The sequence below is a fragment of the Ostrea edulis genome, chromosome 1, assembly GCF_947568905.1.
Source record: "Ostrea edulis chromosome 1, xbOstEdul1.1, whole genome shotgun sequence".
Lineage (NCBI taxonomy): Eukaryota > Metazoa > Mollusca > Bivalvia > Ostreida > Ostreidae > Ostrea > Ostrea edulis.
Genome location: NC_079164.1, coordinates 38208453 through 38215257, shown reverse-complemented (window position 1 = coordinate 38215257; position 6805 = coordinate 38208453). Strand labels below are relative to the sequence as shown.

Genomic DNA, 6805 nt, shown 5'->3' with positions numbered 1-6805 from the left:
TTGTAGAGAAATTTGACAGAAATTGTTGGAGGAACAAATATGTACCAATGACAATGTACCATCTGTGAAAAGAATATCACATGTGTTGAAATACGAATTAAGTTTTTCTCATAAAAAGTTGACCGTTATCCCTGCTGAAACTTTACGACCAGAGGGTGGACACTTTTTTACCAACACTTTTAAACTATAATTATACACAGATACATTTTTTTGACGAGGCATCTATCATTGCAACTTCCGGGAATCGATCTTACGGACATGCACACAAAAGTCAGCGCGCCATTGAAGTGCAACAATATGCAAGTTCTGTGACATTTACTGTCAATATCTGTTGTGATATCTTTGGAATCAATCACTTTAACATTTTAAATGGAGCTTCACATACGTTAGAAATGATTGAATTTTTCAATGAAGCACTTGTCGAAAAAAAATTAAGTTGGGAACCGTATGTTCAACCGTGGTATGTAGTAATTATGAACAACTGTGGTTTTCACCATCAAAGACAAGGAGAACGATTGTCAAAAGAACTATTGGCCAACCATGGCGTTGATTTAGTTTTCCAGCCCCCATACAGTCCTGAGTTCAACGTCACAGAATGTGTATTTGGTCTGATGAGACAACGTTTGCAACAAAATGAAAAATTTGTGTCACAGTTTCCTGAACTAGCTATTGTGAATTCACTTGACTACTCAGTTTTGAAACGCTACATGCCATCTTGTTTCAAAAGATGTGGTTATAAGTAATGCTTCTTGCAATTTTTATCTAAGTCCAATGACTTCTTTACTTTGTGGGTCTATAAACTTTATGAACAAAATAAAATGAATTATGATGCATTTTTCTATTATTACAGAATTATCTAATGTGTTCCAACATTCATTAAGTTGCCAATTCAACCAAATTAATAAGACTGAGTCATGTTGCTTTTCATTACCTACAACACTAAAACATTAACTCTTAAGTGATAATTTGATCTATTCCTTTACATATATAAAAATGATCAACTTGAAAATAAGAAAGAACTAATATTTTGTGTTCATATTGTTGAGATTGGCATGCAATGATGTTGTGAAAACTTTGTCTTTTTTTCCGACTTAAACATCTGTGAGTAATTTCACTCAAAGAACTCGAGAGAATATACAGTACTTGTTTAACATTGGTTTCTTCACAAGAGTTGAGATATCTATTAATAAGTCAGAAAATAAATAATGTGGAATCATTGAAATTCATAAGGGCCAATATTTGTAGATTGTCAATTTTTCACAGAATCTTGGGGACATAATTTCATGGATTTACTTGTTTTTCATAATTCGTTGAGGATTTTTTAGAATTTGCATTTGTTGTTTTGTAATTTACAAATGACATTCATCATCATGGATGATGTTATACATGCATACACACACAGAATAAGTTGTATGTTACAAAAAAAAAGAAAAAAAAAGGTTGATACCGGAAAGATGAAAAATGTTTTTCCAAACATTCCAAATAATATTGAATTTATTGGCATTACAATTTTTCAAAAAACTAAACATTGTTCAATTTCATGTTTCGAAGAGAACGTTAATTCGTTGGTGAGGGAGACTCGCATTGTCCATGGAAATTCAGCCACCATGAAGTCTAATGACTCCACAGTACCTGCTGAATGAATGTCTTGCATCAATCATCACCATTGAGACAGTATGTCCCCTACTTAATACATGTCCCAAGTACTTTGAAATTTTCAGAATGGGGGCATTTATTTTGTGTGTGTTTTTTTTCAAATTCTTTCCATTGGACAACGAAGATAAAAAACATTCAAATTATTCATATAAACCAAGATATATTATACTCTACTTCGTGCTCTCAAAACTAATCTATCTTGGCCACATACGTATCCTGAATTTTTGTACATTTTACATTAGATAGGGATTAATTTAATCTTGCAATCTCTTTCAATGCAGTGGTATAACTTTTTCTTTAACAATGGAAATGTATTGTAACTACATGTATGTCATTGGACAACTCGCAATTACAAACTTTGAGTCCGATAGGAATGGGGAAGGGGTATTTATCAAATTAATAGTATTCATGTGGGCACTTGCAAGGGCAGGGATACTTGAGGGATTATGATCAGTCATTCACCCAAATCATCTTTATTTCCTGTAGTATTATTTTATAATTATCAACATTTGTTCCTAATCGAATAGCTGCAATAATGTAGCCCTCTCTGATTTTTTTTTTTTTTTTTTTTTTTTTTTTTTTTTAGGGAGAGGGCTACAACTCCTTAGGATCTCCGTAATGGTGCAAATGCGGGAGTGATTCACTCCCGCAACATTTGCGCTCATTCTAAACATTTCCTGGCTTTCTTTACGTAAATAAAATGATATTCTATGTTTCTTAGTCAATATATAAATTTACAACCTGCAACTTTAGATTTGTGAGGCTCTATTCTACCGTTTTCAACAATTTCGATAAATTCCAATTTCTCGATTCATATTTGTGCGCCATGTTTGATGTACTGAAGTTTCAACTTCCGGTTGTCAAGCATTGAAAAGGTTTGAATTTAATATCAAGTTAAAAACCGAACAGCAGATTGTAAATTCTTTCTGCAACAATATGATTTTCCTCTCTTTGTCGAAGTGGCTCGAGTAACTACATTTTCGCGCTGATTGTCAATGTTTAGGCTTTTCATTAGATCCACCTACGAGATCTCGCGATAACAAGCATGGCGGAGCAGACGAAGAATTTTGCATGCTGTACATTATATTTAATGAAAAACACCTTTATTAGACATGCCCGAGCACAAAGTTGGTGCTCCTTTTGGTAAAAACAACATTTGGGACTAATACACAGAGTTTATTATCGGTTATTCATAAAATTATTTTGCACCATTACGGAGATCCTATGGAATTGTAGCCCTATCCCGAAAACGTCAGAATTAAAAAAAAAATTGGATAGGGCTACATTATTGCAGCTACTAATCGAAGTGTTCAAGATCCTTAATTTGAATTATTTCACACTCACAATTTTTTCGTTAAGTTGACTTCATATAGAAATATCAAAGGTATTATTATTCATCAGGTATATACTTATTTTAATGAGAAAAGATACAAGGATACTTGTAATGCTTTTTCAAAAATATCTCTGAAAATTCCAGTTGTTTTTAGAAATTGGATTTAGTTTTATTATTGATAATGATTTTTTTTTTCTTGTCAGTATATTTCATTGACAATTGGCATCAAATCAGCTATGTTTACTTATTTCTGAGAAGGTACTTATCATATACACCTAACAAAAATCTACCTGCAAATACCATTGCTATGTTGATTTGACCTTGGTCAATGATGTCAGGGTCATGACACCCTCAGGTCATGGGGACCAAGTGCAAGTTTGATGTTTCAAATTACAAAAGTTATGGTGGGAAGGACTGATGGATGGAAGTGGTATAGACAGATGGACATGATAATTACATTATATTCCCTCCTAAGCCAGTGCATTAGTCTCACAGATTTGCCATAACAAAAAAAAAAAAAAAACCCAAGTCCATTAAAGTTTAAAATTGTCCAATCATCATAAAAATATCAGGTTATATCTTGAATAGAGTATACAATTCAGAAAAATCCATGTTCTTGTTTCTTATAACATGTCCAGAAAAAATTATTTCTGAAGACAGACAGAAATACCCCACCTCCCAAAAAATAAATCCATTTGCAGGGAGTAACGCCAATATGTTGGCATGAATTAAGATATTTCAAGAAATTGATTATTCTAAAGTTTATTATTTAGAACTCACTTTAAATTTTATAAATGGAAGAAAATAATTTGACATTAATAACACCAAACTCCTTCACAAATAAAATCTTATGTATTGTGTCTTAATACATGTATATCAGAATTGGACTTTAAATCAAACACATCATTTAAACTACAATGAATTGTACCACAAAATCCTTGGATTGTTTCTTACCAACCTCAAATATTCATTACCAATATAAAGGCATGAATAAAATAACATTGTTTTAAACAAGAAAATATTTCATGTTCTCAGTTTATATGTCCTTTGGCAATGGTGCGTTTTTAGGTGGTGAATCCAAAGGCAATGGCGGATTTGCAGTGCATTCGGGACCTGTCATAGTGGAAGATGTGGCAGGATTTGTTGGATACGTATAGCTATTTCCATACGCATCATCCATTGAATTCCAGTGATTTGGGTACATGACATACTGATAAGGAGTAGTAGTTGATGTCATGTGGAAATATGGGTTGTACTGTGCTATTTGAAATGGAGAGCTCTGTTGTAATGGTTGTTGTTGTGCAAGTGAAGTACTAGACGGTGGTGGGCTTGTATAACCAGGGGAGGTTGGTTCGATTTCGGCGTTCTGATCTGGCATCATATTGGGTGGTGTGCCGACGTTGGCAACTGTGCCAGATACCCTGGACTTTCCCTTTGTAATGAGGGTATTAATATGTTCAAGAGTCTGATTTTCAGGAATTTGCCCATTGGTTGCAATCTTCATGTATCTCAAGTCTCGTTGTAAATTTTGAGCTCCATCTTTGCCTTCATATTTCAGAGAAAAGAAAGATTTCAAGATGGGACGCATTACAGAGATAAAATTTGTGTTGTTATGCTTCTGGAACATTTTAATACTGTTCAGTTCATCATTGATGTTCTTGAGTCTCCTCTCTACATCATTTATTTCTTTCGTTACCTGAAATAAAATTGCCATAGTTTGTTGATGATAAATAAATTCAAGGCCTATTGGCATGTTATAACATACAATACATAGAATAAATCAATTAATATAGTAGGTATAGATTTAGGGGCAAGATCAAACAATTGATGTCAGGTGAAAAACAAAATTCATATAGAAGGGGGGGGGGGTTATGACATCCAGTTTTTAACAATTACATTTATAAAAGTGCATTTTACATGGAAATTACTTTATTGGTAACTGAAATGTTTCTTTTCATAAATAAACAAAAGAATTAGCAACAAATACGATTTTTTTTTTACAACATTCAAGTTTTGGAGGGGGGGGGGGGGGGGGAGCTTGATGAAAATCATGTGAATTTAGTATTTTGTTAGACATTGAACTTTTGATCTCGCCCCCTAAACATAAACTTTTTAATATTTTTCAATCATAATTCTGTGATAAATCGATTCAAGAACAGTAGATAAAATTTGTTCTATGTCGAGGGGCACAGGTTCTCAATATATTATACAGTGTATATAATTAATTTATATACCCAATGTTTTGTACTTTGATACTTTAATGTAGTTAAGTCGACAGTTAAATATTTTATTTAAATTTACATGCAATATGTTCGTGTAACCAAGTGTGTTAATGATGCGTTAACCTGCCTCGGTCGCTGATTGCTTGTGATCTGGGTGTTTTCCTTCCTGACCGCATACATGGTACCCCTCACAGGCCATGAAGGGACAGGACTTGTTTCCCCGATTCATTATTGATCGATGTCCCTTCCGATGACAGTTGTCGCACGACGATTTTGTGATTGGATTTCCCGGGATATTGATGGCCGACAGTGCATTTGGTTTACGTTTTAAATCATTCAGTTCATCTTTTTTATGAACTAATAGGACGGAAAGGGTATCTCTTTCTTCATTCAGTCGAGCAACTTCTTGTTCAAGGAAATTTTCCGGAGCACGCGGCGCGGCTGCAGCTGGCGACTGGAAACGTCTTTCCGGGACAGTAGAAATGTTGGCCGGAGCAGATGGTTCTGGACTTCCGAACCGCAAACGTTTTGGTGTTGTGGGCTGTGCACAAAAGTCCTCTATACACTGCTGTTTCAATTTAGCCTTAGTACTCGGCGTTTGCAAGTTTACAATACGTTCCACCAACATGCGTCTGCACACAGGAGGGATGTTCATTCCCTCTACTTCGTAGGGTCTCAGGTACTTTAAAGGGACTGGTTCACGATTTTTGATCAAAATATTTTTCATTTTTGATGTTAAGCATTAAAAATATAACTCATTTAATGTTGACAACCAAAATTTTGACCTTCTGAATGCAAGAATGAAAGCAATATTTTAGCCTTAAATCTGTGTTATGTAAACAAAGACTCGAGTCTTTTTTATGTAAACAAACAAACAAGTGAAATATTGATTTTGTAATATAATTCATCTTACTTTTGCATAATCACAAATTTCAACTTTTAGATGACACATTTTACTCTTAAAATGCTTGAAATGTGAAAGATATAATAAACTTAGATCGATATCCATTTCTTTTGAAAATCCCGTAAACAATAACATATCGCAATCTTTGTTTACAAAACAAATAATAAACTCTCTAAAATTAGCTTCTGTGATGATGTATAACCTTAATTTTCATTTGAAATTTTTCAAACACATTAGACAGTAAATTTTGATCATTAAAAGTGAAAAACAAAATTTTGGGTAAAATCGTGAATCAGTCCCTTAATTAAGGTGGCATAGCTTTTAATTGCTAATTTTACGAATTCTTCTTTATAACATACAAGGCCGTCGTCAATCTATCGCAGATAATTCTCTAGTCCTTCCATTGCGATGCGTTAACCTGAAATGATCTAATTCCTCTGCGGAAAAGTGGGCGGGCACCAATAGGCCAATTAAAATACTTGTTTTATAGAATGCAACCCGGGATTCAACCTGATCAACTGTCAAATCCAATAGTGTCGTCACACAACGCATAACTGTTTCGGTCGTAGTGTATACTTTCAAGCGAGATTTGCGATAAAAACCGTCTCCTATGACCTTTAATGAAACGCTAAGACGAAGTGATTATTTGACCCATTCTTACTCACTAAACAGAGAGCATCAGCCTGAATG

At 34.0% G+C, this 6805-nt stretch overlaps 1 pseudogene; it reads right to left on the bottom strand.

The window, feature by feature from the left end:
- Nucleotides 1-4222: 4222 nt before the first annotated feature.
- Nucleotides 4223-6519, bottom strand: LOC125658745 (uncharacterized; annotated as a pseudogene).
- Between the last annotated feature and the right edge of the window lie 286 nt (nt 6520-6805).